General features: G+C 41.5%; 1 protein-coding gene across 6 annotated transcripts in view; it reads right to left on the reverse strand.

The window, feature by feature from the left end:
• The window catches only part of RFX3 (regulatory factor X3), a 117,896-nt gene extending 103,749 nt beyond the window's left edge, over nucleotides 1-14,147 (reverse strand). For 2 of the 6 annotated variants that reach the window (XM_079959353.1, XM_079959350.1), the window contains exon 1: nucleotides 13,845-14,147. The gene's annotated coding sequence lies outside the window, so the exon portion shown is untranslated. The remainder of the gene's footprint in view (nucleotides 1-13,844) is intronic. The other 4 variants (XM_079959352.1, XM_079959348.1, XM_079959351.1 and 1 more) reach the window with 4 other exon arrangements.
• Between the last annotated feature and the right edge of the window lie 283 nt (nucleotides 14,148-14,430).

A 14,430-nucleotide genomic window follows, 5' to 3' on the forward strand; every position in this document is an offset into this window, starting at 1 on the left:
TCTGCTGCAAAGCCTTCTTGCATTGGGGAAGATATACAGATGGCGCTGGAGGCAGAATGGGGAGCAGTGGCAATGGGGTGTCAACAGAATCCTATGCTCCTACTTCAAAGATCATACTTGTGCAATCCTAAGGTAGTTTTAGTAATTTAATTTTCGCATGTTTTCAAGTAGGGTTAAACATTTTTCTTCATTTTTCTGTTTTATCTTTTGTAAACTGTTTTGAGGTGTATTAATTTTGTGAAAATAAAGTAAACATCATCTTAATGTTACATCAACCAAAGATGTGATGTAGATTGGTGTTAGAAACTCAGATATATAAGCTAGGTGCAAAATGGCTCCTTAAACTGGGTTACAGTTGCCAAAACAGAATGCCTAGTTGCCATTTTGAAAGTTGTATTTTTCAATATGACTTTTTCCTTCCTGAAATTCCTTCTGATTGTGCAGATAAAATATAACTGAGGGTGGATGGTGGCACCATTGCAGAGATATAGGGAAATTGTCCATTAGTGCTCTTCTGTGAACTTCTAGAGCAATTGTGCTTCGAAGCACACAAAATATCATTTATGACTATATTCTGCTGGTAGAAGAGCTGGCATCACAGCACCGTCAGATCAGCCTACTACTTGGCTGTGATTTGAAGCATGCTTTAAACAACCAAAATTCAGAGGACAAGAGCTGATATTTCAGATCACACCTGTTTTCTTCAGTAAATTTTGAGGAAAGGAATAAAGCAGTAAGTTGTTCTCTTTAGACCCTCAGTTAACGCAGCCCGAAGCACAAACACTGAGAGTAAGTAGAGGAAAGTCTTTCGATGATTAATGTTTTATTATGTTTTTATATATGTTGGAAGCTGCCCAGATTTTATATATGTTGGAAGCTGCTGGGGCAACCCAGTCAGATGGGCAGGGTACAAATAATAAAATTAGTAGTAGTAGTGGGGGAGGGGGAGGGATCAACATGATAAATGTTACATTTTAAAGAGACTAGGATGCGGGTGGTGCTGTGGTCTAAACCACAGAGTCTAGGGCTTACTGATCAGAAGGTCGGCAGTTCGAATCCCCGCAACAGTGTGAGCTCCCGTTGCTCGGTCCCTGCTCCTGCCAACCTAGCAGTTCGAAAGCACGTCAAAGTGCAAGTAGATAATAGGTACAGCTCTGGCAGGAAGGTAAACGGCATTTCCGTGCGCTGCTCTGGTTTCGCCAGAAGTGGCTTAGTCATGCTGGCCACATGACCTGGAAAAACTGTTTGCGGACAAATGTTGGCTTCCTCGGCCAGTAAAGTGAGATGAGTGCCGCAACCCCAGAGTTGTCTACGACTGGACATAATGGTCAGGGGTCCCTTTACCTTTACCTTTTTACAATCCATTGTATGTTTTCTAATGGGTAAATCACATTCTACACAGTTATACTTTACATAAACAGGACTGGACTGCAATTCTCCTTTCAAATTATGACAACCAATCATTGAACACAGACATTTATCTTCCCAACAGAAATGTATACATATTTAAGAACTACATAGAAGAATAGTCCACAGATTAGTAGTTTGCTGAATTATGTAGGAACATAGAACAACTGTAAAAAAAAAAAAACCGCTTAGTATATTGCATGACACAGTTACGTTTATCACACAAATGTAAGAATATAATCTCTGGGCAAATTGTGCATATCGACAGCAGCATAAAAATAAGTCAAAGTCCTGCAGCTGCCGATTTTATGTGCACAGAACCTATACTATTTACACATTCTGTTTAGTATTTAGTTAGTTAGCGCCCCCTACCCTAGTCTAATGGATTCAGCGTACACTACGCAAAAAATAATTGTAAAACCAAACTTTTCACTCCCCCCAAAAGCCTGCGGGCTCACAAAGGTGTGAACCTGGCCACACACTCCACCTTCCCATCTTACAATTGAAGTGTGCTTTAGTATATAAACTTTAATAGGATGCACACATTAGATGGTGAAAGAGTAACAATGACAAATTAGCCTACATATTTTGCTCTCAGGCCAAAAATCAACAACCCACCCACCCACTGAAGAATAACCACCCCTTCAAAAGACACTGTGTGGAAATTCGACCTGTAAATTTAGTTTATAGTTTGACTTTAACCAATACTCGGAGCAATATATGTTCAGAGTGGCTGTCATCAATTTTATATCAAAATGAATGTTAATAAAAGTAGTACTGTTCCTTGCTTTATAAAGCAAATTACTAGGATCACCTCTACCTGCATAGACTGAAACACTGCTAAATTACATTTCTAATGCACACATGCACACTCCTTTTTATTAAAAACAACCACCTCCTAAGAGGATTAGGGCTTTTTTTAAAGTATAAGAATGTGCTCCGAAAAGTGTAAGACTAATAAAACATTCAGCCAAGTAAAATGCTTCCCAAAGAAAAGTAAAACATAAGATTACATTTTGCTAATTAAAAATGCAGATGATGCCATTGCCACATGCTTTTGGCAGTCCTTTTGTTAGCCACTGGAAGTCCCAACACAATACATGAGAAATAAAAGTGACACCTGTTTCAAGCAACCATCTGTCCCTCACCAGCTGAAGAAACCAGAGTCTTTCCACCTAATCTTAGATCTTCAAAATACTGAGCTACACTGCACCTGGGAACCCTTGCACAAATACTGCTCACATCCACCAGTGCTTAAATCCCATAAATAATGCCATCTACTGATTAATGTACATGTTGGGAAAACATTACTTTTGAACGTAAACATGCAGTTTTCTCCCTTTATTCTTAGATAAGATGAATAGCATCATTCATAATTAAAAAATGCACTTTGGGGTACTTAAAGTAAGCCTTTATTCCTCTGACAAAGAACCCAGCTTTAAAAAAACCAACAACAACAGCATGCTATCTTCTTAATAGTCAGTTTGAAAGTTTGTTTTAGTTCCATAAATATTTCTGATTAATTTATAACTTGTCAAATTAAATGCAAGACAATTTCCCTCAAAATTAGCATTGAAAATAAGTATCTTAAATACTTTAAAAGCTTGTTCTTTTTGTTTGTTTCATATCAGTCTGCTGATGTTAAAACTCATTTCTGATCGTAACTCCACAGTTAAAATATGGCAATGGCAAATTGAAAGTGGAAAAAGAACAACTTTAATAACGATCTCCAAAGCTACCAATTATCCATATCAGAGAAGAGACCTTATTTTAACATTTCCTCCATTTTGAAAAGTCTGCTTTCTATCACCTGTACTGTAGGTCTTAGATAATATTTCTTTCCCTATCCTCAAACATGTAGGGAACTTTTCTGCCACATTCCCTTGGAGATATTCTGGGGGCAACACACCAGTGGTTGGTCAGAGCCAGAGTTGTGGCATTTATTTGAAGGAATCATTCCATTAGTTCATAATTAAAACTATTTTTTGAAACAAACAGTATTAAAAAGAGGTTCTGCTAGTTGTTCATCAGAATTAAATGACGGCTTCATTTCTTCCCCCTTTAACAGAAGGCTGTGGAATTCAGAACACAACAGGGATGCAAGGATGAGAAAGGAACTGGAGTCTGATAGCTCTGGGGACCATTTAAAATGAGGCTGAGGACCACATGTAGCCGCCAAGGTCAGAGGTCTCCCACGCCTACTGTAGGCAATCAGGTCTTGGGCTTTTGGGTTCATTCCTCCACCTTGCCCTGCACACACAGGACACAAACACTTGAAACGGGAGACACCACAATTAGTTGAACACAAGATGTGATAAAATCATAGAACTGTAGAGCTGAACGGGACCACAAGGGTCATCTACTTCACCCTCTCCCCTGCAATGCAGTAATCTTTTGCGCAACGTGGGGCTTGAACCCACGACACTGAGATTAAGAGTCTCTTACTCTACCAGCTGAGCTATCCCAGCTGAGACAAGGGAGGGGGGAAATGATCCCAGTTTGGTATCCTGCCTTTGACAGCCTTTAAACTAGTTTCCCAGTTCAGACCTCACAGGAAACTGTGGTTTAAACAAACCAGGAAAGGTTCAGTGAAGTTGGATACACAAGGGAAGAGATCATTATAGCTCAGCCAAGCCAATGTGTTTGATGAGGGTCATATTTTAAATTTTCAGAGATTATAACCATATGTAAATGTGTTTGTATTATATTAGCAAATTATTTTGGACCAGGAATTTTTTTTATTTTTTTTATTTCATCCACCTTTCCTTCAAGATGCTAAGGGGGCATATTTGATTCTCTTACCCTCCCCATTTAATCCTCATAACCATGTGAAGTAGATTAGGCTAAAAGACAGCGAAAGACCTATTGTCACCCAGTGAGCTTCATACCTGAGTGAGGATCTGAACCCTAATTTCCCATGTTATTTCTATACCACACTAGCTTTCCCTCCTGTGCAATCTAGAATATTTCATTGTATTTTGGCAGGTAGGGAGGCTAACATTCACTCTGTTCCACCACAAAGCAGTGATCTAAATAGTTCTAGCCTCCCGTGTTTTAACTCAGAGATATGTATATATAATTTCCCTCTTCAGAATTACTTCTCCCAGTTCACACAATTCAATTTTCACTTCCTAATGATGAACCAGAAGAACTCACTTGTGACTGTAATCAAATACTGCAACTCTACAGCAATTGAGAACTTTTAAAGATCAAGTCTATGGTAGCAGACTACAGGAATTGTAAGATTTCCAGGAAAAGCAGCACAAACAGCCTATATAACTTCCAAGACATTCAAATTCAGTCACAGATAGTTCTAGAATAGTAGACTTTATACTTCCATGATTCCACAAAAGTTAAGAGTGGAACAGGTGAATCTTACCAGCCTTATTTTGAGTTTCTAAAGTAACATTGTGAAATGTTGACCCTCTGGTGGCAGATTGAAAAGGGAATGAAAACCACAGCAAATATCAAAATTGAGAGGTGTTATATAACAGCCTGAGAATTCATTAAAACTTTTACTAAATTTCAGCTGCTGACACTGATAGTTTGGCAAAGGTGACCTGCTCTTAGCATGTTTTCACGCATGATCCTTCCAAAGCTTAGAACTTACCAAGTAGAAAAATGATTCAAGTTACCTTAAAGTTTAGGAACATTAGAGATGGGATGTGGGCCACTTGGTGGACTTCAAAGTCAAGTGGGGGACCCTTCCAGAAGGGGTCAAGTCCTTAAGTTATGATTTTGCAGATGTCATTCCAAACATGCACAGGACTGGACTATGTAACAAATTGGCTCAGTTTAAAATAAATAAATTCTTAGAATTTATAAGCATAACAAGTTTGATGTTTTGATAAGAGTAAATTAGTTAATCACTTTGCTGGTTTAACTTGTAGGTAAACATGTACAAAGTTGCATTTGGGAGACTAAAATAAGGTTTGCAAGGGATTGGCTGTCAAAATTAAAATTTGGAATTTATACACCAAAACAATTTGTTGTGAAACATTGATAGAACTGTGTTCTGTATCTAGGAAAGAAGTTACGATAATCAGAATTTAGAATTTAAAAGCATATTAAGAACAGATATAGCACTGGCTCCTTTTACGTGTGTCAACTGCAGAGAAAAACAATTTAGGATAGAAGTCCAAGGCAGAACATGTATGCAGGGAAGCTAATCTGTAAGCAAGCACAATAAGTGTGTTTACTCTTTACATGTTGCAGAAGTTAAGATTAGGCACGTAAAATAATAATTTCTTTCTTTCTCTTTTTCCTTCTTTTGGTGCATGATTAAATTTTTAACTTTCTTACCTCTTCTGATTTTGAGTCCATAACTCTATTGTTTGTTTGTTTTTTAAAAAAAGAAGAAGCAGGGAGCAGGAAGGGGTAGGTCTAACAATGAACTACCAAAAGTGATTATTCAGACAATGGCAGTTCAGTTCTGTGTTTAGCCATGACACACTCTATTATTATTATTATTATTATTATTATTATTATTATTATCACCACCACCACCACCAGCATTTACTAGTTGAAGACCAAGTTGGTATCTTTATTTAGCTATCAAGATCTCTTGGACTTGTTTGAGTCCATTCATTGTCGGTCCAACCTCCTACAGGCACTTAGCACAATCCCCACACGTAGAGCTGAGTACTTCACAATCAATCTGTTGCACACATACAATCCCACTCACTCCCCCTCTTTCGACATCCTCCTAGTTTCATTAGCTTTACACCTCCTCAGTATGGTGGCAGTCAGTGTTCTTTTGAGAACAGATTTTACTCAAGAAGAGTCAATCTGGCCCTAAGCATATGTAGCAATATACCTTGCATTTACTTAATTGGCTGATTTAAAACTGAAATTCGAGTCTTAACTAAAATCTCATATTGTTATGAACACAGGTTGTATTCCAGCAGAATCCTTGCACAAGCAGAATAGACCTCTGCCAGCACAACAGTACTTCCCCTTCCACTCCTTCCACCCTCCCATATCTGCTGCAGATTTGTACAATGTTGGATTATAATGACCATGACTGTTTCATCAAACAAGGAAAAATTAAAATCCCTTCAATTTTCTAGATTTATTTATTTATTTATACTATTTAATCCAGTAGAAATGGTAGATGGCACGTTACAGGAGCAAAAAATGATAACAAACAGGACAGCACTTCAGATGATAAACATTAAACTATTGCATCCTGAACAGTTTCAAAAGACTTTTTTGAACCTTATAAAGTCCACCACATAGACTATTTATGCCAAATTTAATGTGACTAGGACGAATCATTTTGATTTAAAGTGGTTACCTTAAGGTTTCATAATGGTAGGGTGCTGTTTGATGCCTCTCCCTGACCTATAACGAGTGCTCTCAGGCTTGTATATTATACAAGATTATTCTACTTTATTCTACCTTTTTGAGTAGTACCTTGTATTTAACGAAATACTAACATTTCCGGTAATTCAATCACACTGTTAATCCTTATTGAAAATGTATAACTTGGCATTTACATGACGACTTTTTTCCCAGGCTCAAGGTGACTTTTAGCCATCTTTAGCCGAGAGCCACATACCTTGTCAATCATTTCACTAGCTTTGCAAGTCATAGCCCACAAATACACTTACATTTACTATACGCAAACATACTCATGCAAAATATCTGATGCACACCAAGAGCTGTAGGAGGTGGTTAAGAGGAAGATTTTGTAAACTGCCTTGGGAATGCAGGTTGACCACTGAGGGAGAAAATTTATCTGTTATTACTAATTATTGTATAACTGATTTGTTATCCAATACAAAAAGTCTCTAGACAACTAACATATACAATTTTAAAACCCATCACATTTAACAAAAAGAGAATTATAAAAAACACACAGAAACCAACAATAAGCATGATGATCATATTCCCTCCAAAGCCTGTGAAAAATATAAATTTGGGAAAAAACTCTAATTTACAAAAGCACCCCAACATGCAGAAAATTCCTACTCATCTTAGGTGACAAATAAAGTGACTTTTTCTACCATAGGTTTGATGCATGTTCAGCCCAATGTAAGCTCAGCAAACTTTAAAATGTATGCATGCACAACTTGCATTGGCTTTTCACATGAATACATGTCAGTTATTCACTAGACTGTATTGACTTCACAAAATAGCAGTGTTCCAGAATTAAGTGTCCATGTGAATCCAAAGATATAGCAGATAGGATAATAATGTAAACTTTCTCTCATAATCATTGTCAAGTAAAAGATAATTTAAACACAGCAAAGTCTAGGAGAATATTCCTACTTTAGTGCTTGAGTATGCAGTTCTGCAAGCCAATTATACATTAGTTGAGTGGTGCTGGAACAATTAAGTATTAGTCTATCCTATGCTCCAATTTACAACAAATCTTTAGGATCAGGCTTTTAAGACTCCTACCTTGCTTTTTATTTATACCACATGGAAAAATCCATTTAAAATATTGTGAACATGAAGAGAGCACCAGTGCCTAAAATCCAAAGTTTTAATGAGGTTATAACACCAGATGAATTTAAATCCATCCTTAATCACACTTTTTCAGCTATGTACTCTAGGCTGCACGTATTTTTAAAAATACCAACTGTTCTTGTCAGGACCGGCTAGCATAACATCTGCTATTGTGCTGGATAAGTCATTAGGAATATACAAAAGTATAATGAATATACAGGAACAATTTTTTAAAAGTAAGTAGAAAACTTACTTTTAAGGACGCAGGGACGCAGGTGGCGCTGTGGGTTAAAGCCTCAGCGCCTAGGGCTTGCCGATCGAAAGGTCGGCGGTTTGAATCCCTGCGGCGGGGTGCGCTCCCGCTGCTCGGTCCCAGCGCCTGCCAACCTAGCAGTTCGAAAGCACCTCCGGGTGCAAGTAGATAAATAGGGACCGCTTACCAGCGGGAAGGTAAACGGCGTTTCCGTGTGCGGCTCTGGCTCGCCAGAGCAGCGATGTCACGCTGGCCACGTGACCCGGAAGTGTCTCCGGACAGCGCTGGCCCCTGGCCTCTTAAGTGAGATGGGCGCACAACCCCAGAGTCTGTCAAGACTGGCCCGTACGGGCAGGGGTACCTTTACCTTTACCTTTACCTAGAAAACAATGTGTTAAATAGTACTTGCAAAAGAAATGGGGCGGGCAATAACAGAATCAGCATAATCAGGCACTAAATGTTCATATAGTTTCTCAACAAGAAGGCCTAAAATGTCTACTAACATTCTTTTTCCTGCCCAAATGAACAGCTCCCAAAAATCAAACTCACTTATGAGAGATCAGTAACCAGTCTGCAGTCCAATGTACCTTTAGGCATCATAGTAGTGGTACAGAGCTTCACACAGAGAGGGATTTTCCATTCTCGTCCATAAAGACAACAGACTATACCCCTGATGTACGCAACTGCACACAGAGCATTTCTCACCCTTAGAACAGAGTTTTAAATACTGCCACTCCTCAATTATGCTAAAGGGTTTCTTTACAGACACCATGATCATATCAGAAATGTACCTGCAACTTGCTGCCTTTCTAGATGCATGATCTCACAAATAGCACATTCACAATATAAACATTAACAAAGAAATAACAAGACTACAGCAATATAATTTTAAGTTAGGCGTCTGGAGAAAAACATCAAAAACTATTCAACGATGGAGTAAGATACTTGGACAGCTTAAACAATCCTCTTGGAGATTTCTAAGTTGGACATTTTTATTTTTGAAATGCTCAAAGTATAGTTTATCCTATTTCATTTCAGAATGCTAATCTAATGAATATTATTATTTAATCAAAATTATTTATTTAAATCATAAAAGTGATTTTAAGCGGCGTACACAAGGGCTGTCACATTCCTGCAATGAATGTATGACTTGTCTCTTAAATTATTCAGAAGTGACTGTCCCATAAAAACCAGACCCCACTTATTTTGTCCTATTCCAGATGTCCCTTGGTGCATTCCCATCCCACAGTTGTTTTATGGCTCTTTCTTCCTCACCACAGGACAGGTCTACATGCCACAGGAACTTATCTCCATTAGGCTTCCAGGAGAAGGAGCAAGTGAAAACGCTATAGGAAGCCAGGAGAAAGGTCTTCCACTTTCACTGGCCCAAAAGATACTACTAACTGAACTCCACCACTCAGCATTCCTAGCTACTGCCACAGACTGGGCCTGAAGGCAGCTGGAGTCCAATACCGGCAGAGCTACAAGTCCACCACCCCCGCAGCAGCAGCTTCCTTCTTGTAGATGGTGACAACCAAGACCCAAAGCATATTTACAATGTGTATTTCAGTAACTATTTTGTATCCTGTGGAAGGAGACTGTATCACTTCCAGCAGGCTCCAGCACAGGTGAAGATGTAAGGAGAGGCTAACAAGATATGGGAAGATCAATGACCTTGGCTTACACAAAGGAGAAGCAACTTTTTGCTGCTGCTGCTGCTGCACACACGTACACACACACACAGACCCCTTCCACCCAAGTGAAATCCTAACCAGTAGTTGCAGAACTGAGGTTTGAGGGAAACGTTGAGTATTCCTTACATGGGAAGAGCAATCACTCTCTGAGTAAGCAAGATTCAACTGTTTCCCCCAAGGTTTGAAGTTACAGCTGGTGACCCATATGGATGCAGTGGTTCCTCTTTAGTGTGAGGCACTTCCGTAAACTACCCACTTTCTATCAGCCTTCTCCATTCAAGCTGAACCAAGGGAAAAGTGATGCTGCTCCCCTCCACAAAATTCCACAGCAAGCCAAGGATTACTTGAATACAGTGTTAACTGTATGCGCAAATCAGGTGCTACACGATGCTAAAGAAAGGGCAAGAACTGTTTGCATGTCAGATGTATACACATGATAAAGAGTACAAAAGAGAGGGAACGTACTTGTGTGCATGTATGTATAATATATATGTAAGAGGGGGTAGGGGATATGCCTACATGTGAGACTATACAAATGCACCCTTATGTGCAATTCCTAGTAACTGAACACTGGCTATGCAGCCCCAGAAGAGTTTCTCCAGTTTTATAATAATATTAATAATTTATTATTTAAACCACGCCCATCTGGCTGGGTTTCCCCAGCCACCCTGGGAGGCTTCCAACAAAATATTAAAATACAGTAGTCTGTTAAACATTAAAAGCTTCCCTAAACAGGGATGCCTTCAGATGTCTTCTAAAAGTCTGGTAGTTGTTCTTCTCTTTGACATCTGGTGGGAGGGCGTTCCACAGGGCAGGTGCCACTACCGAGAAGGCCCTCTGCCTGGTTCCCTGTAACTTGGCTTCTCGCAGTGAGGGAACCACCAGAAGGCCCTCAGCGCTGGACCTCAGTGTCCAGGCTGAACGATGGGGGTGCTGACACTCCTTCAGTTTCAGTTCTGCTTAATAATATGTAGACATCCATATCACAACCATGTAGTATACAAACACGGCAGTAAATAAAAACATGGATCTTTGCTATAATAGTGGGTAAACATTACACTTCTCTTGGAAAGGGGGTATTTATACCCTCAAATTGGTGCAAGCATCAGATAAGCAAGGAAACGTGGGCCATTGGTGGGAGTACTAAATTTGGTTGGAAGCTGCAGCTCTCGTTAGTTAGGAAATTGGGAAATTGGACTAAGAACAAAAACATGGATTTAATGTATGTTCAGATGTTTGTCTTTTGAACTATCATCTCATGAAATGCCCTTAGCTTATGGGATAGGATAGAACAAAAACTGTACACAGTATCTCAAGAAGCACAGGAAGAACAAAAACTAATTTGTTTTATAAATACACAAGATAAATAAATTAAAATTGATACACACTCAGGGGTATGCTGGTCATGCGGGGGGGGGGGGTCAAGGAAGAAGGTTCCCTTTTTAAAAAATCATAGAAGGAAAGGGCATTTCTGATTCACAATGCCATAGATTTGAGTCTTGAGCAGGCAAACAAATCTACTCTGCCTCCTAGGGATCAACTCAGTAAGTATCAGAGCACCAGTTCTGGTATCTTATACCTAACAGTGATACCACAGGAATTAAATATGGCTAAGAGTAATTTAGCAACATTTGTGAACCGAAGTAGCAGTAACAAGAATGGCTACTGAACCTGTCATTAGAAGACACAAATATTCCATTCCCTCCCCCTCCCCCCAAAAAAAACCCTAATCTGTTTAGTTGGCGGATTGTAGTGGGTGGGGAAAGGGTTCCCTCCTTGAACTATCAGATCATAAGGTATCTTACTAAACTTTCCAGACTAGACAAATATGCTACCCTATTGCTTTCTGCCTTTGGAAGACTAATCTCGCTGATCAAGGACTGCACTGTTGTATTAAATGTGCTAGAGAGAAGACAATCATCAGATCCGTTTCCTAGCTAAAAACATCTAAAATAAGACAACAGGTGGATGCAACCAATAGGAGGAATGAAGAAAATCACTGTCACCCTGAAAGACTATAAACAGGTAAACTATATTCTGAAGTGGCTTTATCTTCTGCACAAACAAAATAATTGTATTCAATATTCACATGTTAATGTGTAATAGGAGAATGATGTACAGTATTGCTTCTCCTGTTCAATCTTCATTAAATTATCATGTACCTTTAGTACAGAAGGTGTAAGATATGTTTATGGAATAAAACTATGTGGCACACAAATCTCAATTCAGAAAATAGTCCCAGCTTTACCAAAGCATCAATTATCTAACCTAATCTGCTCTGCACTTGACAATTCAAGGAATAATAGACACTGCCACATTCTTCAGGGGTTGCTCTGTCAAATAAATCAATATCTTTCTGTTGGCACTGCTACAAACAACAACCAGTTCCATGCAGGTTTCACAAATGAGAGGAATAACAATTATTAACAATTAAATTAGGGTTCTTTATAAAGAATCAACAAAATTTACAGGACTCCAGTTAAGAAACATTAGCACCTCTCCAAAAATCATAATAATTAAAAGCAGTGAAGTAACAAGACTTTTCATGTCATTAGTATCCATGCAGATCAATCCTATGCATGTTTACACAGAAGTAAGTCCTATTTAACTGAGTTAAATTGAGCATACACGCAGGTACAGACGCTTATAGTCTAAATAATACATTGACTCCAATGACTAGCATTACTCATTGAAAGGTGATTTGGGGCTATATTAAAAGGGAGTGGGGTCAGGTGCAAAGTAACTGAACATCAACAAGCAGTCCCACTGAGGAAGAGGCATCACAAATGTTACCTTTTGTCCAGAAAGAAAAAGTGATTACCCTATGCTCTAAGTACTAATCTGTAGATCTTAACTAGCAACAAGAAAATGATTAAATACACAGATATTTCAAGTTCAGAAGATTCATAATTCTTTATGGTTGATCAGTTTCAGAATTTGGGGGAATTAAAAAGTCGCAAGTAAAAACAGTAAGATACCATTAAAAACTACATTAATAAAAATTCTAGGTACATGTTTTCCCCCTCTTTAATTCATGCCCATGTTTAATAAGTCTCATAAATAAAATGAAATTTAATTTCTTTACGTGAGTGCCCTCTAATCCCAAAGCACCAGTTAATAAAACATAAAATGCAGATTCTCTACCAGCCACAGGCACACTCCAGGTGGGCAAGCTACAGTATAGCCAAGTTACGCACAGGCAGTCAATTTGGATTAAAACTCGAGCATGCAAAAACTGAATTTCTGCAAGATTTCTCCCACTAAACCTGTGTTTGTGTAGCGAGGTGTTTAAAGCAGGGGAGTGATTTGCAGCACAAGGAGGGTTGTTTGCACGCGAATGACCAAGGCACAGGAGCAACCTGCTCCCCCCAAGGCCCAGAAGAGGTTAAAGAGGCAGCGAGGGGAGGAGGAGGAGGATCAGGAGAGAAAAGTTCACCCAGAGCCTCGCAACCCCGACGGGAGCCCGAGGCCCGCACGCGAGTTCCGAGAGAGCGAGCGGGATCTGGGCTGCTGAATCCGAAGCGAGAGCGCAGCGAGACCCGGAGGCAGATGCTGACCGCCCGCCGCTGCACCTGACTCCCCCCGCGACACCACCATCGCAGCTCCCGAGGATCTCGGCAGGGCAAACAGCAGGCAAGTACCAAAAGGGGGTTTTTTTCTGCATTGCCGCCAATGATTATTATTATTATTATTGCAAACCCCACGCAGAGTTGTTTAGTTTGTGACCTTACTCCACCCCCCCCCCCAAAAAAATACCCCACACCAAACCGGCACGTCGAAGCAAACAAAAAGCTCTGCCCCCCCCGGCGCCCCCTCCCTTCCCCCCTCCAAACTCCTCCGCGGGGGGAGGGGGCGCCGCCGCGAGGAGGACGCCAAGCAGGCCGGGCGGGGGGGGGGGGCGCCGCCGCGGGGATTTCTCTTCCACGCGCGCGTCGCTCTCGCGGGGCAGCCGGCCTTCGCTTCTCTCCCCCCCCCCGGGCAGAGCCAGGCCGGGAAAGGGAGGGGGCGAGGGAGGGGGGCGCGAGCGGCATATTCACCTGGGCTGAGGGGGGCTGCCGGGGCGCCGCCGCTGCTGTGGCCGCTGGCTGTGGTGGTGGTGGCGGTGGTGGTGGGCGAGGCTGAGGCGCCGCGGGGCGAGGAGGAGGAGGAGGAGGAGGACGGGGGTGAGGAGGAGCCGCGGCGGGAGGAGGAGGAGGCGGCGGCGGCGGCGGAGTCGGAGCGGAGCCGTTGTTGTTGGTGGGTAACAGTCGCCAGGACTACGGTGACTATGGCGCCTGGCTCTCAAGGCAACCGTTGCTATAACTCACAAAAGGGAGAGAGACACAGAGAGGGAGGAGACCAGCAGGCGCCGGCCCAGCCTCGCGCGCCGGAAGGGGCGGCGCCAAGACCCTGACGGACAGCCCGCCGCCCACTCCCGGGCCAGAGACGCGCGCGGGAGGGGGGGGGGAGCTCGGCCGGCGCATCACCGCGCGTGCGCGAGTCAGGCACCCGACGGGAGACCGTTGGCCCGCGCGGCGCTTGGCGCACTCGGCCCGCCCGGCCGCCTTCTCCTCGGCGCGCGCGCGGACGCCCCACACTCTCTCTCTCTCTCCCCCCCGCTCTCCGAGCGCGCGAGCAGGGAGA

Source organism: Podarcis cretensis (assembly GCF_951804945.1).
Source record: "Podarcis cretensis genome assembly, chromosome: 17".
NCBI classification, from domain to species: domain Eukaryota; kingdom Metazoa; phylum Chordata; class Lepidosauria; order Squamata; family Lacertidae; genus Podarcis; species Podarcis cretensis.